Consider the following 20,589-nt stretch of genomic DNA (forward strand, 5'->3'; position numbering starts at 1 on the left):
GTCTATATTTGGTAGGTCTCGTAGCAGGTTGAATGTATCAAATGGGTGGGAAAGAGCAAGGGGCAGCGTCTGTGTAGAACGAAAACACAACTCCTCAGTGGTGTGAGCGTTTTGAGATGAGTCGTATATAAGTTCCACTTGTTTGTCAGTGACCGTGTGGCCTAATGGATAAGGCGTCGGACTTCGTATCCGAAGATTGCGTGTTTGATTCCTCTCTCGGTCGTGTTTTTCCAGATCTGAAAAAGAAACATACCGTTTTAGTGTAGCACTTGAGCAGTACGAAACCGTGTGAATGTTGCTGTTGACCATTTTCTGCTTGGAGATGCTCTTCAGCATAAAACACGCACAACAAGACCGGTGTTAACTAGCGAATTGGTTTGCATATTGCCGTCGCCGCGTGTTTTTGACTGGCACTTGCACATCTAAAATAACGTCGGAAAGTACCTCTTTCGGCTTATGAGTCACATCAAGTATGTGTGTTAATTTTGACGAAACTAGCTCTGCAGGTTGTCATGCAATTCTGTTACCTCTCAGAAATGATTATGAAATAAAAGTGAACTACGTGACGAGTGTGACGTTAGGAAAACATTAGGCAACATGGGGAGGTTCTGTATGGGACCAATCAACCCAAACGAGTACTGTGTGACGTGCTAACCGGCATATACTCAACGAGGCAGCGCGGCTGGCTCAGTCGGTAGAACATAAGGCTCTTAATCCCAGGGTCGTGGGTTCGAGCCCCACGTGGGGAGGAACGGAATTTTGTTCCTCTGCAGATGTAACTTACCGTTTTTCTGATTAACGTGATGTAATGGAAATAGCAACTTTAAACTTTGCCTACGTCTCCGTCAGTCGCTACGAAACTGTATTTGAAGGTGAAGGTGATTTTGTAGACATGTGTGAAAGACATGTTCTGAAATGCAAGTGGTGTTATTTGGAGAGCACTTCCTTTACGTGTCAGATGTGTAGCCAAGCAGTAATGGGTCGCCATAGCTGCAAATATTAGACGGTAATATGAAGTGTTATCAGCTGAAGTCTGATGATCCAGACGACCGTAAGGATGAAGTACGCAAAAGTACCGCTAGGCCGCGCCTCTTTAGCTCAGTGGCAGAGCACTGGTCTAGTAAACCAGGGGTCGTGAGTTCGATCCTCACAGGAGGCAGACGAATTTTGGATATCAGTTGCGCGTCGTGGCCTTATAGCAAACAGTATCTGGGATGACTAACAATTAGCGAGAGGCGTTTTATTAAGAATTACTCTCAGATGTGATTAAGGCGAATGGCGCAGATAAAGCATTTGCCAAAGCGATACAGCATAAGGTGGGATGGGACAGTCTGAAATATATTTTATAGATGTATTTCTCACATATCTCAGAGCCTTCCGCGGTTGTCATCGTCGTCGTCGTCGTCGTCGTCGTCGTCGTCGTCGTCGTCGTCGTCGCCGCCGCCGCCACTTCTGCAGAAGTAGCAAATGGACATCGTAGCAAATGCGGCGAGGGACGCCCTGCCTTACATTTCCGAATGCACAAAGTGTGTGGTTTAGTTTCCCAGTCTATATTTGGTAGGTCTCGTAGCAGGTTGAATGTATCAAATGGGTGGGAAAGAGCAAGGGGCAGCGTCTGTGTAGAACGAAAACACAACTCCTCAGTGGTGTGAGCGTTTTGAGATGAGTCGTATATAAGTTCCACTTGTTTGTCAGTGACCGTGTGGCCTAATGGATAAGGCGTCGGACTTCGTATCCGAAGATTGCGTGTTTGATTCCTCTCTCGGTCGTGTTTTTCCAGATCTGAAAAAGAAACATACCGTTTTAGTGTAGCACTTGAGCAGTACGAAACCGTGTGAATGTTGCTGTTGACCATTTTCTGCTTGGAGATGCTCTTCAGCTTAAAACACGCACAACAAGACCGGTGTTAACTAGCGAATTGGTTTGCATATTGCCGTCGCCGCGTGTTTTTGACTGGCACTTGCACATCTAAAATAACGTCGGAAAGTAACTCGTTCGGCTTATGAGTCACATCAAGTATGTGTGTCAATTTTGACGAAACTAGCTCTGCAGGTTGTCATGCAATTCTGTTACCTCTCAGAAATGATTATGAAATAAAAGTGAACTACGTGACGAGTGTGACGTTAGGAAAACATTAGGCAACATGGGGAGGTTCTGTATGGGACCAATCAACCCAAACGAGTACTGTGTGACGTGCTAACCGGCATATACTCACCGAGGCAGCGCGGCTAGCTCAGTCGGTAGAACATAAGGCTCTTAATCCCAGGGTCGTGGGTTCGAGCCCCACGTGGGGAGGAACGGAATTTTGTTCCTCTGCAGATGTAACTTACCGTTTTTCTGATTAACGTGATGTAATGGAAATAGCAACTTTAAACATTGCCTACGTCTCCGTCAGTCGCTACGAAACTGTATTTGAAGGTGAAGGTGATTTTGTAGACATGTGTGAAAGACATGTTCTGAAATGCAAGTGGTGTTATTTGGAGAGCACTTCCTTTACGTGTCAGATGTGTAGCCAAGCAGTAATGGGTCGCCATAGCTGCAAATATTAGACGGTAATATGAAGTGTTATCAGCTGAAGTCTGATGATCCAGACGACCGTAAGGATGAAGTACGCAAAAGTACCGCTAGGCCGCGCCTCTTTAGCTCAGTGGCAGAGCACTGGTCTAGTAAACCAGGGGTCGTGAGTTCGATCCTCACAGGAGGCAGACGAATTTTGGATATCAGTTGCGCGTCGTGGCCTTATAGCAAACAGTATCTGGGATGACTAACAATTAGCGAGAGGCGTTTTATTAAGAATTACTCTCAGATGTGATTAAGGCGAATGGCGCAGATAAAGCATTTGCCAAAGCGGTACAGCATAAGGTGGGATGGGACAGTCTGAAATATATTTTATAGATGTATTTCTCACATATCTCAGAGCCTTCCGCGGTTGTCGTCGTCGTCGTCGTCGTCGTCGCCGCCGCCGCCGCCGCCGCCGCCGCCGCCGCCGCCGCCGCCACTTCTGCAGAAGTAGCAAATGGACATCGTAGCAAATGCGGCGAGGGACGCCCTGCCTTACATTTCCGAATGCACAAAGTGTGTGGTTTAGTTTCCCAGTCTATATTTGGTAGGTCTCGTAGCAGGTTGAATGTATCAAATGGGTGGGAAAGAGCAAGGGGCAGCGTCTGTGTAGAACGAAAACACAACTCCTCAGTGGTGTGAGCGTTTTGAGATGAGTCGTATATAAGTTCCACTTGTTTGTCAGTGACCGTGTGGCCTAATGGATAAGGCGTCGGACTTCGTATCCGAAGATTGCGTGTTTGATTCCTCTCTCGGTCGTGTTTTTCCAGATCTGAAAAAGAAACATACCGTTTTAGTGTAGCACTTGAGCAGTACGAAACCGTGTGAATGTTGCTGTTGACCATTTTCTGCTTGGAGATGCTCTTCAGCTTAAAACACGCACAACAAGACCGGTGTTAACTAGCGAATTGGTTTGCATATTGCCGTCGCCGCGTGTTTTTGACTGGCACTTGCACATCTAAAATAACGTCGGAAAGTAACTCGTTCGGCTTATGAGTCACATCAAGTATGTGTGTTAATTTTGACGAAACTAGCTCTGCAGGTTATCATACAATTCTGTTACCTCTCAGAAATGATTATGAAATGAAAGTGAACTACGTGACGAGTGTGACGTTAGGAAAACATTAGGCAACATGGGGAGGTTCTGTATGGGACCAATCAACCCAAACGAGTACTGTGTGACGTGCTAACCGGCATATACTCACCGAGGCAGCGCGACTAGCTCAGTCGGTAGAACATAAGGCTCTTAATCCCCGGGTCGTGGGTTCGAGCCCCACGTGGGGAGGAACGGAATTTTGTTCCTCTGCAGATGTAACTTACCGTTTTTCTGATTAACGTGATGTAATGGAAATAGCAACTTTAAACTTTGCCTACGTCTCCGTCAGTCGTTACGAAACTGTATTTGAAGGTGAAGGTGATTTTGTAGACATGTGTGAAAGACATGTTCTGAAATGCAAGTGGTGTTATTTGGAGAGCACTTCGTTTACGTGTCAGATGTGTAGCCAAGCAGTAATGGGTCGCCATAGCTGCAAATATTGACGGTAATATGAAGTGTTATCAGCTGAAGTCTGATGATCCAGACGACCGTAAGGATGAAGTACGCAAAAGTACCGCTAGGCCGCGCCTCTTTAGCTCAGTGGCAGAGCACTGGTCTAGTAAACCAGGGGTCGTGAGTTCGATCCTCACAGGAGGCAGACGAATTTTGGATATCAGTTGCGCGTCGTGGCCTTATAGCAAACAGTATCTGGGATGACTAACAATTAGCGAGAGGCGTTTTATTAAGAATTACTCTCAGATGTGATTAAGGCGAATGGCGCAGATAAAGCATTTGCCAAAGCGGTACAGCATAAGGTGGGATGGGACAGTCTGAAATATATTTTATAGATGTATTTCTCACATATCTCAGAGCCTTCCGCGGTTGTCGTCGTCGTCGTCGTCGTCGTCGTCGTCATCGCCGCCGCCGCCGCCACTTCTGCAGAAGTAGCAAATGGACATCGTAGCAAATGCGGCGAGGGACGCCCTGCCTTACATTTCCGAATGCACAAAGTGTGTGGTTTAGTTTCCCAGTCTATATTTGGTAGGTCTCGTAGCAGGTTGAATGTATCAAATGGGTGGGAAAGAGCAAGGGGCAGCGTCTGTGTAGAACGAAAACACAACTCCTCAGTGGTGTGAGCGTTTTGAGATGAGTCGTATATAAGTTCCACTTGTTTGTCAGTGACCGTGTGGCCTAATGGATAAGGCGTCGGACTTCGTATCCGAAGATTGCGTGTTTGATTCCTCTCTCGGTCGTGTTTTTCCAGATCTGAAAAAGAAACATACCGTTTTAGTGTAGCACTTGAGCAGTACGAAACCGTGTGAATGTTGCTGTTGACCATTTTCTGCTTGGAGATGCTCTTCAGCTTAAAACACGCACAACAAGACCGGTGTTAACTAGCGAATTGGTTTGCATATTGCCGTCGCCGCGTGTTTTTGACTGGCACTTGCACATCTAAAATAACGTCGGAAAGTAACTCGTTCGGCTTATGAGTCACATCAAGTATGTGTGTCAATTTTGACGAAACTAGCTCTGCAGGTTGTCATGCAATTCTGTTACCTCTCAGAAATGATTATGAAATAAAAGTGAACTACGTGACGAGTGTGACGTTAGGAAAACATTAGGCAACATGGGGAGGTTCTGTATGGGACCAATCAACCCAAACGAGTACTGTGTGACGTGCTAACCGGCATATACTCACCGAGGCAGCGCGGCTAGCTCAGTCGGTAGAACATAAGGCTCTTAATCCCAGGGTCGTGGGTTCGAGCCCCACGTGGGGAGGAACGGAATTTTGTTCCTCTGCAGATGTAACTTACCGTTTTTCTGATTAACGTGATGTAATGGAAATAGCAACTTTAAACATTGCCTACGTCTCCGTCAGTCGCTACGAAACTGTATTTGAAGGTGAAGGTGATTTTGTAGACATGTGTGAAAGACATGTTCTGAAATGCAAGTGGTGTTATTTGGAGAGCACTTCCTTTACGTGTCAGATGTGTAGCCAAGCAGTAATGGGTCGCCATAGCTGCAAATATTAGACGGTAATATGAAGTGTTATCAGCTGAAGTCTGATGATCCAGACGACCGTAAGGATGAAGTACGCAAAAGTACCGCTAGGCCGCGCCTCTTTAGCTCAGTGGCAGAGCACTGGTCTAGTAAACCAGGGGTCGTGAGTTCGATCCTCACAGGAGGCAGACGAATTTTGGATATCAGTTGCGCGTCGTGGCCTTATAGCAAACAGTATCTGGGATGACTAACAATTAGCGAGAGGCGTTTTATTAAGAATTACTCTCAGATGTGATTAAGGCGAATGGCGCAGATAAAGCATTTGCCAAAGCGGTACAGCATAAGGTGGGATGGGACAGTCTGAAATATATTTTATAGATGTATTTCTCACATATCTCAGAGCCTTCCGCGGTTGTCGTCGTCGTCGTCGTCGTCGTCGCCGCCGCCGCCGCCGCCGCCGCCGCCGCCGCCGCCGCCGCCACTTCTGCAGAAGTAGCAAATGGACATCGTAGCAAATGCGGCGAGGGACGCCCTGCCTTACATTTCCGAATGCACAAAGTGTGTGGTTTAGTTTCCCAGTCTATATTTGGTAGGTCTCGTAGCAGGTTGAATGTATCAAATGGGTGGGAAAGAGCAAGGGGCAGCGTCTGTGTAGAACGAAAACACAACTCCTCAGTGGTGTGAGCGTTTTGAGATGAGTCGTATATAAGTTCCACTTGTTTGTCAGTGACCGTGTGGCCTAATGGATAAGGCGTCGGACTTCGTATCCGAAGATTGCGTGTTTGATTCCTCTCTCGGTCGTGTTTTTCCAGATCTGAAAAAGAAACATACCGTTTTAGTGTAGCACTTGAGCAGTACGAAACCGTGTGAATGTTGCTGTTGACCATTTTCTGCTTGGAGATGCTCTTCAGCTTAAAACACGCACAACAAGACCGGTGTTAACTAGCGAATTGGTTTGCATATTGCCGTCGCCGCGTGTTTTTGACTGGCACTTGCACATCTAAAATAACGTCGGAAAGTAACTCGTTCGGCTTATGAGTCACATCAAGTATGTGTGTTAATTTTGACGAAACTAGCTCTGCAGGTTATCATACAATTCTGTTACCTCTCAGAAATGATTATGAAATGAAAGTGAACTACGTGACGAGTGTGACGTTAGGAAAACATTAGGCAACATGGGGAGGTTCTGTATGGGACCAATCAACCCAAACGAGTACTGTGTGACGTGCTAACCGGCATATACTCACCGAGGCAGCGCGACTAGCTCAGTCGGTAGAACATAAGGCTCTTAATCCCCGGGTCGTGGGTTCGAGCCCCACGTGGGGAGGAACGGAATTTTGTTCCTCTGCAGATGTAACTTACCGTTTTTCTGATTAACGTGATGTAATGGAAATAGCAACTTTAAACTTTGCCTACGTCTCCGTCAGTCGTTACGAAACTGTATTTGAAGGTGAAGGTGATTTTGTAGACATGTGTGAAAGACATGTTCTGAAATGCAAGTGGTGTTATTTGGAGAGCACTTCGTTTACGTGTCAGATGTGTAGCCAAGCAGTAATGGGTCGCCATAGCTGCAAATATTGACGGTAATATGAAGTGTTATCAGCTGAAGTCTGATGATCCAGACGACCGTAAGGATGAAGTACGCAAAAGTACCGCTAGGCCGCGCCTCTTTAGCTCAGTGGCAGAGCACTGGTCTAGTAAACCAGGGGTCGTGAGTTCGATCCTCACAGGAGGCAGACGAATTTTGGATATCAGTTGCGCGTCGTGGCCTTATAGCAAACAGTATCTGGGATGACTAACAATTAGCGAGAGGCGTTTTATTAAGAATTACTCTCAGATGTGATTAAGGCGAATGGCGCAGATAAAGCATTTGCCAAAGCGGTACAGCATAAGGTGGGATGGGACAGTCTGAAATATATTTTATAGATGTATTTCTCACATATCTCAGAGCCTTCCGCGGTTGTCGTCGTCGTCGTCGTCGTCGTCGTCGTCATCGCCGCCGCCGCCGCCACTTCTGCAGAAGTAGCAAATGGACATCGTAGCAAATGCGGCGAGGGACGCCCTGCCTTACATTTCCGAATGCACAAAGTGTGTGGTTTAGTTTCCCAGTCTATATTTGGTAGGTCTCGTAGCAGGTTGAATGTATCAAATGGGTGGGAAAGAGCAAGGGGCAGCGTCTGTGTAGAACGAAAACACAACTCCTCAGTGGTGTGAGCGTTTTGAGATGAGTCGTATATAAGTTCCACTTGTTTGTCAGTGACCGTGTGGCCTAATGGATAAGGCGTCGGACTTCGTATCCGAAGATTGCGTGTTTGATTCCTCTCTCGGTCGTGTTTTTCCAGATCTGAAAAAGAAACATACCGTTTTAGTGTAGCACTTGAGCAGTACGAAACCGTGTGAATGTTGCTGTTGACCATTTTCTGCTTGGAGATGCTCTTCAGCTTAAAACACGCACAACAAGACCGGTGTTAACTAGCGAATTGGTTTGCATATTGCCGTCGCCGCGTGTTTTTGACTGGCACTTGCACATCTAAAATAACGTCGGAAAGTAACTCGTTCGGCTTATGAGTCACATCAAGTATGTGTGTCAATTTTGACGAAACTAGCTCTGCAGGTTGTCATGCAATTCTGTTACCTCTCAGAAATGATTATGAAATAAAAGTGAACTACGTGACGAGTGTGACGTTAGGAAAACATTAGGCAACATGGGGAGGTTCTGTATGGGACCAATCAACCCAAACGAGTACTGTGTGACGTGCTAACCGGCATATACTCACCGAGGCAGCGCGGCTAGCTCAGTCGGTAGAACATAAGGCTCTTAATCCCAGGGTCGTGGGTTCGAGCCCCACGTGGGGAGGAACGGAATTTTGTTCCTCTGCAGATGTAACTTACCGTTTTTCTGATTAACGTGATGTAATGGAAATAGCAACTTTAAACATTGCCTACGTCTCCGTCAGTCGCTACGAAACTGTATTTGAAGGTGAAGGTGATTTTGTAGACATGTGTGAAAGACATGTTCTGAAATGCAAGTGGTGTTATTTGGAGAGCACTTCCTTTACGTGTCAGATGTGTAGCCAAGCAGTAATGGGTCGCCATAGCTGCAAATATTAGACGGTAATATGAAGTGTTATCAGCTGAAGTCTGATGATCCAGACGACCGTAAGGATGAAGTACGCAAAAGTACCGCTAGGCCGCGCCTCTTTAGCTCAGTGGCAGAGCACTGGTCTAGTAAACCAGGGGTCGTGAGTTCGATCCTCACAGGAGGCAGACGAATTTTGGATATCAGTTGCGCGTCGTGGCCTTATAGCAAACAGTATCTGGGATGACTAACAATTAGCGAGAGGCGTTTTATTAAGAATTACTCTCAGATGTGATTAAGGCGAATGGCGCAGATAAAGCATTTGCCAAAGCGGTACAGCATAAGGTGGGATGGGACAGTCTGAAATATATTTTATAGATGTATTTCTCACATATCTCAGAGCCTTCCGCGGTTGTCGTCGTCGTCGTCGTCGTCGTCGTCGTCATCGCCGCCGCCGCCGCCACTTCTGCAGAAGTAGCAAATGGACATCGTAGCAAATGCGGCGAGGGACGCCCTGCCTTACATTTCCGAATGCACAAAGTGTGTGGTTTAGTTTCCCAGTCTATATTTGGTAGGTCTCGTAGCAGGTTGAATGTATCAAATGGGTGGGAAAGAGCAAGGGGCAGCGTCTGTGTAGAACGAAAACACAACTCCTCAGTGGTGTGAGCGTTTTGAGATGAGTCGTATATAAGTTCCACTTGTTTGTCAGTGACCGTGTGGCCTAATGGATAAGGCGTCGGACTTCGTATCCGAAGATTGCGTGTTTGATTCCTCTCTCGGTCGTGTTTTTCCAGATCTGAAAAAGAAACATACCGTTTTAGTGTAGCACTTGAGCAGTACGAAACCGTGTGAATGTTGCTGTTGACCATTTTCTGCTTGGAGATGCTCTTCAGCTTAAAACACGCACAACAAGACCGGTGTTAACTAGCGAATTGGTTTGCATATTGCCGTCGCCGCGTGTTTTTGACTGGCACTTGCACATCTAAAATAACGTCGGAAAGTAACTCGTTCGGCTTATGAGTCACATCAAGTATGTGTGTCAATTTTGACGAAACTAGCTCTGCAGGTTGTCATGCAATTCTGTTACCTCTCAGAAATGATTATGAAATAAAAGTGAACTACGTGACGAGTGTGACGTTAGGAAAACATTAGGCAACATGGGGAGGTTCTGTATGGGACCAATCAACCCAAACGAGTACTGTGTGACGTGCTAACCGGCATATACTCACCGAGGCAGCGCGGCTAGCTCAGTCGGTAGAACATAAGGCTCTTAATCCCAGGGTCGTGGGTTCGAGCCCCACGTGGGGAGGAACGGAATTTTGTTCCTCTGCAGATGTAACTTACCGTTTTTCTGATTAACGTGATGTAATGGAAATAGCAACTTTAAACATTGCCTACGTCTCCGTCAGTCGCTACGAAACTGTATTTGAAGGTGAAGGTGATTTTGTAGACATGTGTGAAAGACATGTTCTGAAATGCAAGTGGTGTTATTTGGAGAGCACTTCGTTTACGTGTCAGATGTGTAGCCAAGCAGTAATGGGTCGCCATAGCTGCAAATATTGACGGTAATATGAAGTGTTATCAGCTGAAGTCTGATGATCCAGACGACCGTAAGGATGAAGTACGCAAAAGTACCGCTAGGCCGCGCCTCTTTAGCTCAGTGGCAGAGCACTGGTCTAGTAAACCAGGGGTCGTGAGTTCGATCCTCACAGGAGGCAGACGAATTTTGGATATCAGTTGCGCGTCGTGGCCTTATAGCAAACAGTATCTGGGATGACTAACAATTAGCGAGAGGCGTTTTATTAAGAATTACTCTCAGATGTGATTAAGGCGAATGGCGCAGATAAAGCATTTGCCAAAGCGGTACAGCATAAGGTGGGATGGGACAGTCTGAAATATATTTTATAGATGTATTTCTCACATATCTCAGAGCCTTCCGCGGTTGTCGTCGTCGTCGTCGTCGTCGTCGTCGTCATCGCCGCCGCCGCCGCCACTTCTGCAGAAGTAGCAAATGGACATCGTAGCAAATGCGGCGAGGGACGCCCTGCCTTACATTTCCGAATGCACAAAGTGTGTGGTTTAGTTTCCCAGTCTATATTTGGTAGGTCTCGTAGCAGGTTGAATGTATCAAATGGGTGGGAAAGAGCAAGGGGCAGCGTCTGTGTAGAACGAAAACACAACTCCTCAGTGGTGTGAGCGTTTTGAGATGAGTCGTATATAAGTTCCACTTGTTTGTCAGTGACCGTGTGGCCTAATGGATAAGGCGTCGGACTTCGTATCCGAAGATTGCGTGTTTGATTCCTCTCTCGGTCGTGTTTTTCCAGATCTGAAAAAGAAACATACCGTTTTAGTGTAGCACTTGAGCAGTACGAAACCGTGTGAATGTTGCTGTTGACCATTTTCTGCTTGGAGATGCTCTTCAGCTTAAAACACGCACAACAAGACCGGTGTTAACTAGCGAATTGGTTTGCATATTGCCGTCGCCGCGTGTTTTTGACTGGCACTTGCACATCTAAAATAACGTCGGAAAGTAACTCGTTCGGCTTATGAGTCACATCAAGTATGTGTGTTAATTTTGACGAAACTAGCTCTGCAGGTTGTCATGCAATTCTGTTACCTCTCAGAAATGATTATGAAATAAAAGTGAACGACGTGACGAGTGTGACGTTAGGAAAACATTAGGCAACATGGGGAGGTTCTGTATGGGACCAATCAACCCAAACGAGTACTGTGTGACGTGCTAACCGGCATATACTCACCGAGGCAGCGCGGCTAGCTCAGTCGGTAGAACATAAGGCTCTTAATCCCCGGGTCGTGAGTTCGAGCCCCACGTGGGGAGGAACGGAATTTTGTTCCTCTGCAGATGTAACTTACCGTTTTTCTGATTAACGTGATGTAATGGAAATAGCAACTTTAAACTTTGCCTACGTCTCCGTCAGTCGCTACGAAACTGTATTTGAAGGTGAAGGTGATTTTGTAGACATGTGTGAAAGACATGTTCTGAAATGCAAGTGGTGTTATTTGGAGAGCACTTCCTTTACGTGTCAGATGTGTAGCCAAGCAGTAATGGGTCGCCATAGCTGCAAATATTAGACGGTAATATGAAGTGTTGTCAGCTGAAGTCTGATGATCCAGACGACCGTAAGGATGAAGTACGCAAAAGTACCGCTAGGCCGCGCCTCTTTAGCTCAGTGGCAGAGCACTGGTCTAGTAAACCAGGGGTCGTGAGTTCGATCCTCACAGGAGGCAGACGAATTTTGGATATCAGTTGCGCGTTGTGGCCTTATAGCAAACAGTATCTGGGATGACCAACAATTAGCGAGAGGCGTTTTATTAAGAATTACTCTCAGATGTGATTAAGGCGAATGGCGCAGATAAAGCATTTGCCAAAGCGATACAGCATAAGGTGGGATGGGACAGTCTGAAATATATTTTATAGATGTATTTCTCACATATCTCAGAGCCTTCCGCGGTTGTCGTCGTCGTCGTCGTCGTCGTCGTCGTCGTCGTCGTCGTCGTCGTCGTCGTCGTCGCCGCCGCCGCCACTTCTGCAGAAGTAGCAAATGGACATCGTAGCAAATGCGGCGAGGGACGCCCTGCCTTACATTTCCGAATGCACAAAGAGTGTGGTTTAGTTTCCCAGTCTATATTTGGTAGGTCTCGTAGCAGGTTGAATGTATCAAATGGGTGGGAAAGAGCAAGGGGCAGCGTCTGTGTAGAACGAAAACACAACTCCTCAGTGGTGTGAGCGTTTTGAGATGAGTCGTATATAAGTTCCACTTGTTTGTCAGTGACCGTGTGGCCTAATGGATAAGGCGTCGGACTTCGTATCCGAAGATTGCGTGTTTGATTCCTCTCTCGGTCGTGTTTTTCCAGATCTGAAAAAGAAACATACCGTTTTAGTGTAGCACTTGAGCAGTACGAAACCGTGTGAATGTTGCTGTTGACCATTTTCTGCTTGGAGATGCTCTTCAGCTTAAAACACGCACAACAAGACCGGTGTTAACTAGCGAATTGGTTTGCATATTGCCGTCGCCGCGTGTTTTTGACTGGCACTTGCACATCTAAAATAACGTCGGAAAGTAACTCGTTCGGCTTATGAGTCACATCAAGTATGTGTGTCAATTTTGACGAAACTAGCTCTGCAGGTTGTCATGCAATTCTGTTACCTCTCAGAAATGATTATGAAATAAAAGTGAACTACGTGACGAGTGTGACGTTAGGAAAACATTAGGCAACATGGGGAGGTTCTGTATGGGACCAATCAACCCAAACGAGTACTGTGTGACGTGCTAACCGGCAAATACTCACCGAGGCAGCGCGGCTAGCTCAGTCGGTAGAACATAAGGCTCTTAATCCCAGGGTCGTGGGTTCGAGCCCCACGTGGGGAGAAATGGTATTTTGTTCCTCTGCAGATGTAACTTACCGTTTTTCTGATTAACGTGATGTAATGGAAATAGCAACTTTAAACTTTGCCTACGTCTCCGTCAGTCGCAAGGAAACTGTATTTGAAGGTGAAGGTGATTTTGTAGACATGTGTGAAAGACATGTTCTGAAATGCAAGTGGTGTTATTTGGAGACCACTTCCTTTACGTGTCAGATGTGTAGCCAAGCAGTAATGGGTCGCCATAGCTGCAAATATTAGACGGTAATATGAAGTGTTGTCAGCTGAAGTCTGATGATCCAGACGACCGTAAGGATGAAGTACGCAAAAGTGCCGCTAGGCCGCGCCTCTTTAGCTCAGTGGCAGAGCACTGGTCTAGTAAACCAGGGGTCGTGAGTTCGATCCTCACAGGAGGCAGACGAATTTTGGATATCAGTTGCGCGTCGTGGCCTTATAGCAAACAGTATCTGGGATGACTAACAATTAGCGAGAGGCGTTTTATTAAGAATTACTCTCAGATGTGATTAAGGCGAATGGCGCAGATAAAGCATTTGCCAAAGCGGTACAGCATAAGGTGGGATGGGACAGTCTGAAATATATTTTATAGATGTATTTCTCACATATCTCAGAGCCTTCCGCGGTTGTCGTCGTCGTCGTCGTCGTCGTCGTCGTCGTCGTCGTCGTCGTCGCCACTTCTGCAGAAGTAGCAAATGGACATCGTAGCAAATGCGGCGAGGGACGCCCTGCCTTACATTTCCGAATGCACAAAGTGTGTGGTTTAGTTTCCCAGTCTATATTTGGTAGGTCTCGTAGCAGGTTGAATGTATCAAATGGGTGGGAAAGAGCAAGGGGCAGCGTCTGTGTAGAACGAAAACACAACTCCTCAGTGGTGTGAGCGTTTTGAGATGAGTCGTATATAAGTTCCACTTGTTTGTCAGTGACCGTGTGGCCTAATGGATAAGGCGTCGGACTTCGTATCCGAAGATTGCGTGTTTGATTCCTCTCTCCGTCGTGTTTTTCCAGATCTGAAAAAGAAACATACCGTTTTAGTGTAGCACTTGAGCAGTACGAAACCGTGTGAATGTTGCTGTTGACCATTTTCTGCTTGGAGATGCTCTTCAGCTTAAAACACGCACAACAAGACCGGTGTTAACTAGCGAATTGGTTTGCATATTGCCGTCGCCGCGTGTTTTTGACTGGCACTTGCACATCTAAAATAACGTCGGAAAGTAACTCGTTCGGCTTATGAGTCACATCAAGTATGTGTGTTAATTTTGACGAAACTAGCTCTGCAGGTTGTCATGCAATTCTGTTACCTCTCAGAAATGATTATGAAATAAAAGTGAACTACGTGACGAGTGTGACGTTAGGAAAACATTAGGCAACATGGGGAGGTTCTGTATGGGACCAATCAACCCAAACGAGTACTGTGTGACGTGCTAACCGGCATATACTCACCGAGGCAGCGCGGCTAGCTCAGTCGGTAGAACATAAGGCTCTTAATCCCAGGGTCGTGGGTTCGAGCCCCACGTGGGGAGGAACGGAATTTCGTTCCTCTGCAGATGTAACTTACCGTTTTTCTGATTAACGTGATGTAATGGAAATAGCAACTTTAAACTTTGCCTACGTCTCCGTCAGTCGCTACGAAACTGTATTTGAAGGTGAAGGTGATTTTGTAGACATGTGTGAAAGACATGTTCTGAAATGCAAGTGGTGTTATTTGGAGAGCACTTCCTTTACGTGTCAGATGTGTAGCCAAGCAGTAATGGGTCGCCATAGCTGCAAATATTGGACGGTAATATGAAGTGTTATCAGCTGAAGTCTGATGATCCAGACGACCGTAAGGATGAAGTACGCAAAAGTACCGCTAGGCCGCGCCTCTTTAGCTCAGTGGCAGAGCACTGGTCTAGTAAACCAGGGGTCGTGAGTTCGATCCTCACAGGAGGCAGACGAATTTTGGATATCAGTTGCGCGTCGTGGCCTTATAGCAAACAGTATCTGGGATGACTAACAATTAGCGAGAGGCGTTTTATTAAGAATTACTCTCAGATGTGATTAAGGCGAATGGCGCAGATAAAGCATTTGCCAAAGCGGTACAGCATAAGGTGGGATGGGACAGTCTGAAATATATTTTATAGATGTATTTCTCACATATCTCAGAGCCTTCCGCGGTTGTCGTCGTCGTCGTCGTCGTCGTCGCCGCCGCCGCCACTTCTGCAGAAGTAGCAAATGGACATCGTAGCAAATGCGGCGAGGGACGCCCTGCCTTACATTTCCGAATGCACAAAGTGTGTGGTTTAGTTTCCCAGTCTATATTTGGTAGGTCTCGTAGCAGGTTGAATGTATCAAATGGGTGGGAAAGAGCAAGGGGCAGCGTCTGTGTAGAACGAAAACACAACTCCTCAGTGGTGTGAGCGTTTTGAGATGAGTAGTATATAAGTTCCACTTGTTTGTCAGTGACCGTGTGGCCTAATGGATAAGGGGTCGGACTTCGTATCCGAAGATTGCGTGTTTGATTCCTCTCTCGGTCGTGTTTTTCCAGATCTGAAAAAGAAACATACCGTTTTAGTGTAGCACTTGAGCAGTACGAAACCGTGTGAATGTTGCTGTTGACCATTTTCTGCTTGGAGATGCTCTTCAGCTTAAAACACGCACAACAAGACCGGTTTTAACTAGCGAATTGGTTTGCATATTGCCGTCGCCGCGTGTTTTTGACTGGCACTTGCACATCTAAAATAACGTCGGAAAGTAACTCGTTCGGCTTATGAGTCACATCAAGTATGTGTGTTAATTTTGACGAAACTAGCTCTGCAGGTTGTCATGCAATTCTGTTACCTCTCAGAAATGATTATGAAATAAAAGTGAACTACGTGACGAGTGTGACGTTAGGAAAACATTAGGCAACATGGGGAGGTTCTGTATGGGACCAATCAACCCAAACGAGTACTGTGTGACGTGCTAACCGGCGTATACTCACCGAGGCAGCGCGGCTAGCTTAGTCGGGCAGTCGGTAGAACATAAGGCTCTTAATCCCAGGGTCGTGGGTTCGAGCCCCACGTGGGGAGGAACGGAATTTTGTTCCTCTGCAGATGTAACTTACCGTTTTTCTGATTAACGTGATGTAATGGAAATAGCAACTTTAAACTTTGCCTACGTCTCCGTCAGTCGCAAGGAAACTGTATTTGAAGGTGAAGGTGATTTTGTAGACATGTGTGAAAGACATGTTCTGAAATGCAAGTGGTGTTATTTGGAGAGCACTTCGTTTACGTGTCAGATGTGTAGCCAAGCAGTAATGGGTCGCCATAGCTGCAAATATTAGACGGTAATATGAAGTGTTGTCAGCTGAAGTCTGATGATCCAGACGACCGTAAGGATGAAGTACGCAAAAATACCGCTGGGCCGCGCCTCTTTAGCTCAGTGGCAGAGCACTGGTCTAGTAAACCAGGGGTCGTGAGTTCGATCCTCACAGGAGGCAGACGAATTTTGGATATCAGTTGCGCGTCGTGGCCTTATTGCAAACAGTATCTGGGATGACTAACTATTAGCGAGAGGCGTTTTATTAAGAATTACTCTCAGATGTGATTAAGGCGAATGGCGCAGATAAAGCATTTGCCAAAGCGGTACAGCATAAGGTGGGATGGGACAGTCTGAAATATATTTTATAGATGTATTTCTCACATATCTCAGAGCCTTCCGCGGTTGTCGTCGTCGTCGTCGTCGTCGTCGCCGCCGCCGCCACTTCTGCAGAAGTAGCAAATGGACATCGTAGCAAATGCGGCGAGGGACGCCCTGCCTTACATTTCCGAATGCACAAAGTGTGTGGTTTAGTTTCCCAGTCTATATTTGGTAGGTCTTGTAGCAGGTTGAATGTATCAAATGGGTGGGAAAGAGCAAGGGGCAGCGTCTGTGTAGAACGAAAACACAACTCCTCAGTGGTGTGAGCGTTTTGAGATGAGTAGTATATAAGTTCACTTGTTTGTCAGTGACCGTGTGGCCTAATGGATAAGGCGTCGGACTTCGTATCCGAAGATTGCGTGTTTGATTCCTCTCTCCGTCGTGTTTTTCCAGATCTGAAAAAGAAACATACCGTTTTAGTGTAGCACTTGAGTAGTACGAAACCGTGTGAATGTTGCTGTTGACCATTTTCTGCTTGGAGATGCTCTTCAGCTTAAAACACGCACAACAAGACCGGTTTTAACTAGCGAATTGGTTTGCATATTGCCGTCGCCGCGTGTTTTTGACTGGCACTTGCACATCTAAAATAACGTCGGAAAGTAACTCGTTCGGCTTATGAGTCACATCAAGTATGTGTGTTAATTTTGACGAAACCAGCTCTGCAGGTTGTCATGCAATTCTGTTACCTCTCAGAAATGATTATGAAATAAAAGTGAACTACGTGACGAGTGTGACGTTAGGAAAACATTAGGCAACATGGGGAGGTTCTGTATGGGACCAATCAACCCAAACGAGTACTGTGTGACGTGCTAACCGGCATATACTCACCGAGGCAGCGCGGCTAGCTCAGTCGGTAGAACATAAGGCTCTTAATCCCAGGGTCGTGGGTTCGAGCCCCACGTGGGGAGGAACGGAATTTTGTTCCTCTGCAGATGTAACTTACCGTTTTTCTGATTAACGTGATGTAATGGAAATAGCAACTTTAAACTTTGCCTACGTCTCCGTCAGTCGCTACGAAACTGTATTTGAAGGTGAAGGTGATTTTGTAGACATGTGTGAAAGACATGTTCTGAAATGCAAGTGGTGTTATTTGGAGAGCACTTCCTTTACGTGTCAGATGTGTAGCCAAGCAGTAATGGGTCGCCATAGCTGCAAATATTAGACGGTAATATGAAGTGTTATCAGCTGAAGTCTGATGATCCAGACGACCGTAAGGATGAAGTACGCAAAAGTACCGCTAGGCCGCGCCTCTTTAGCTGAGTGGCAGAGCACTGGTCTAGTAAACCAGGGGTCGTGAGTTCGATCCTCACAGGAGGCAGACGAATTTTGGATATCAGTTGCGCGTCGTGGCCTTATAGCAAACAGTATCTGGGATGACTAACAATTAGCGAGAGGCGTTTTATTAAGAATTACTCTCAGATGTGATTAAGGCGAATGGCGCAGATAAAGCATTTGCCAAAGCGGTACAGCATAAGGTGGGACGGGACAGTCTGAAATATATTTTATAGATGTATTTCTCACATATCTCAGAGCCTTCCGCGGTTGTCGTCGTCGTCGTCGTCGTCGTCGCCGCCGCCGCCGCCGCCGCCGCCGCCGCCGCCGCCGCCGCCGCCGCCGCCGCCACCACCACTTCTGCAGAAGTAGCAAATGGACATCGTAGCAAATGCGGCGAGGGACGCCCTGCCTTACATTTCCGAATGCACAAAGTGTGTGGTTTAGTTTCCCAGTCTATATTTTGTAGGTCTCGTAGCAGGTTGAATGTATCAAATGGGTGGGAAAGAGCAAGGGGCAGCGTCTGTGTAGAACGAAAACACAACTCCTCAGTGGTGTGAGCGTTTTGAGATGAGTCGTATATAACTTCCACTTGTTTGTCAGTGACTGTGTGGCGTAATGGATAAGGCGTCGGGCTTCGTATCCGAAGATTGCGTGTTTGATTCCTCTCTCGGTCGTGTTTTTCCAGATCTGAAAAAGAAACATACCGTTTTAGTGTAGCACTTGAGCAGTACGAAACCGTGTGAATGTTGCTGTTGACCATTTTCTGCTTGGAGATGCTCTTCAGCTTAAAACACGCACAACAAGACCGGTGTTAACTAGCGAATTGGTTTGCATATTGCCGTCGCCGCGTGTTTTTGACTGGCACTTGCACATCTAAAATAACGTCGGAAAGTAACTCGTTCGGCTTATGAGTCACATCAAGTATGTGTGTTAATTTTGACGAAACTAGCTCTGCAGGTTGTCATGCAATTCTGTTACCTCTCAGAAATGATTATGAAATAAAAGTGAACTACGTGACGAGTGTGACGTTAGGAAAACATTAGGCAACATGGGGAGGTTCTGTATGGGACCAATCAACCCAAACGAGTACTGTGTGACGTGCTAACCGGCATATACTCACCGAGGCAGCGCGGCTAGCTCAGTCGGTAGAACATAAGGCTCTTAATCCCAGGGTCGTGGGTTCGAGCCCCACGTGGGGAGGAACGGAATTTCGTTCCTCTGCAGATGTAACTTACCGTTTTTCTGATTAACGTGATGTAATGGAAATAGCAACTTTAAACTTTGCCTACATCTCCGTCAGTCGCTACGAAACTGTATTTGAAGGTGAAGGTGATTTTGTAGACATGTGTGAAAGACATGTTCTGAAATGCAAGTGGTGTTATTTGGAGAGCACTTCCTTTACGTGTCAGATGTGTAGCCAAGCAGTAATGGGTCGCCATAGCTGCAAATATTAGACGGTAATATGAAGTGTTATCAGCTGAAGTCTGATGATCCAGACGACCGTAAGGATGAAGTACGCAAAAGTACCGCTAGGCCGCGCCTCTTTAGCTCAGTGGCAGAGCACTGGTCTAGTAAACCAGGGGTCGTGAGTTCGATCCTCACAGGAGGCAGACGAATTTTGGATATCAGTTGCGCGTCGTGGCCTTATAGCAAACAGTATCTGGGATGACTAACAATTAGCGAGAGGCGTTTTATTAAGAATTACTCTCAGATGTGATTAAGGCGAATGGCGCAGATAAAGCATTTGCCAAAGCGGTACAGCATAAGGTGGGACGGGACAGTCTGAAATATATTTTATAGATGTATTTCTCACATATCTCAGAGCCTTCCGCGGTCGTCGTCGTCGTCGTCGTCGTCGTCGCCGCCGCCACTTCTGCAGAAGTAGCAAATGGACATCGTAGCAAATGCGGCGAGGGACGCCCTGCCTTACATTTCCGAATGCACAAAGTGTGTGGTTTAGTTTCCCAGTCTATATTTGGTAGGTCTCGTAGCAGGTTGAATGTATCAAATGGGTGGGAAAGAGCAAGGGGTAGCGTCTGTGTAGAACGAAAACACAACTCCTCAGTGGTGTGAGCGTTTTGAGATGAGTCGTATATAAGTTCCACTTGTTTGTCAGTGACCGTGTGGCCTAATGGATAAGGCGTCGGACTTCGTATCCGAAGATTGCGTGTTTGATTCCTCTCTCGGTCGTGTTTTTCCAGATCTGAAAAAGAAACGTACCGTTTTAGTGTAGCACTTGAGCAGTACGAAACCGTGTGAATGTTGCTGTTGACCATTTTCTGCTTGGAGATGCTCTTCAGCTTAAAACACGCACAACAAGACCGGTGTTAACTAGCGAATTGGTTTGCATATTGCCGTCGCCGCGTGTTTTTGACTGGCACTTGCACATCTAAAATAACGTCGGAAAGTAACTCGTTCGGCTTATGAGTCACATCAAGTATGTGTGTCAATTTTGACGAAACTAGCTCTGCAGGTTGTCATGCAATTCTGTTACCTCTCAGAAATGATTATGCAATAAAAGTGAACTACGTGACGAGTGTGACGGTAGGAAAACATTAGGCAACATGGGGAGGTTCTGTA

At 46.4% G+C, this 20,589-nt stretch overlaps 13 non-coding genes across 13 annotated transcripts; all 13 read left to right on the forward strand.

Annotated features, from left to right (window-relative positions):
• The first annotated feature begins 1,087 nt into the window (after positions 1-1,087).
• Positions 1,088-1,159, forward strand: Trnat-agu (transfer RNA threonine (anticodon AGU)). The gene has a single exon. It is a non-coding gene; the product is annotated as a tRNA-Thr (tRNA).
• A 1,474-nt stretch (positions 1,160-2,633) lies between these two features.
• Trnat-agu (transfer RNA threonine (anticodon AGU)) lies at positions 2,634-2,705 on the forward strand. The gene has a single exon. It is a non-coding gene; the product is annotated as a tRNA-Thr (tRNA).
• Positions 2,706-4,181: 1,476 nt separating this feature from the next.
• On the forward strand, positions 4,182-4,253 carry Trnat-agu (transfer RNA threonine (anticodon AGU)). Its single transcript has one exon. It is a non-coding gene; the product is annotated as a tRNA-Thr (tRNA).
• A 1,459-nt stretch (positions 4,254-5,712) lies between these two features.
• Positions 5,713-5,784, forward strand: Trnat-agu (transfer RNA threonine (anticodon AGU)). Its single transcript has one exon. It is a non-coding gene; the product is annotated as a tRNA-Thr (tRNA).
• Positions 5,785-7,260: 1,476 nt separating this feature from the next.
• Trnat-agu (transfer RNA threonine (anticodon AGU)) lies at positions 7,261-7,332 on the forward strand. Its single transcript has one exon. It is a non-coding gene; the product is annotated as a tRNA-Thr (tRNA).
• Positions 7,333-8,791: 1,459 nt separating this feature from the next.
• Trnat-agu (transfer RNA threonine (anticodon AGU)) lies at positions 8,792-8,863 on the forward strand. The gene has a single exon. It is a non-coding gene; the product is annotated as a tRNA-Thr (tRNA).
• A 1,458-nt stretch (positions 8,864-10,321) lies between these two features.
• On the forward strand, positions 10,322-10,393 carry Trnat-agu (transfer RNA threonine (anticodon AGU)). Its single transcript has one exon. It is a non-coding gene; the product is annotated as a tRNA-Thr (tRNA).
• A 1,459-nt stretch (positions 10,394-11,852) lies between these two features.
• On the forward strand, positions 11,853-11,924 carry Trnat-agu (transfer RNA threonine (anticodon AGU)). The gene has a single exon. It is a non-coding gene; the product is annotated as a tRNA-Thr (tRNA).
• A 1,480-nt stretch (positions 11,925-13,404) lies between these two features.
• Positions 13,405-13,476, forward strand: Trnat-agu (transfer RNA threonine (anticodon AGU)). The gene has a single exon. It is a non-coding gene; the product is annotated as a tRNA-Thr (tRNA).
• Positions 13,477-14,935: 1,459 nt separating this feature from the next.
• On the forward strand, positions 14,936-15,007 carry Trnat-agu (transfer RNA threonine (anticodon AGU)). Its single transcript has one exon. It is a non-coding gene; the product is annotated as a tRNA-Thr (tRNA).
• A 1,455-nt stretch (positions 15,008-16,462) lies between these two features.
• Positions 16,463-16,534, forward strand: Trnat-agu (transfer RNA threonine (anticodon AGU)). Its single transcript has one exon. It is a non-coding gene; the product is annotated as a tRNA-Thr (tRNA).
• Positions 16,535-17,980: 1,446 nt separating this feature from the next.
• On the forward strand, positions 17,981-18,052 carry Trnat-agu (transfer RNA threonine (anticodon AGU)). The gene has a single exon. It is a non-coding gene; the product is annotated as a tRNA-Thr (tRNA).
• A 1,495-nt stretch (positions 18,053-19,547) lies between these two features.
• Trnat-agu (transfer RNA threonine (anticodon AGU)) lies at positions 19,548-19,619 on the forward strand. The gene has a single exon. It is a non-coding gene; the product is annotated as a tRNA-Thr (tRNA).
• The last annotated feature ends 970 nt before the right edge of the window (positions 19,620-20,589 follow it).

This window comes from Schistocerca gregaria, chromosome 4, assembly GCF_023897955.1.
Source record: "Schistocerca gregaria isolate iqSchGreg1 chromosome 4, iqSchGreg1.2, whole genome shotgun sequence".
Classification (NCBI taxonomy): domain Eukaryota; kingdom Metazoa; phylum Arthropoda; class Insecta; order Orthoptera; family Acrididae; genus Schistocerca; species Schistocerca gregaria.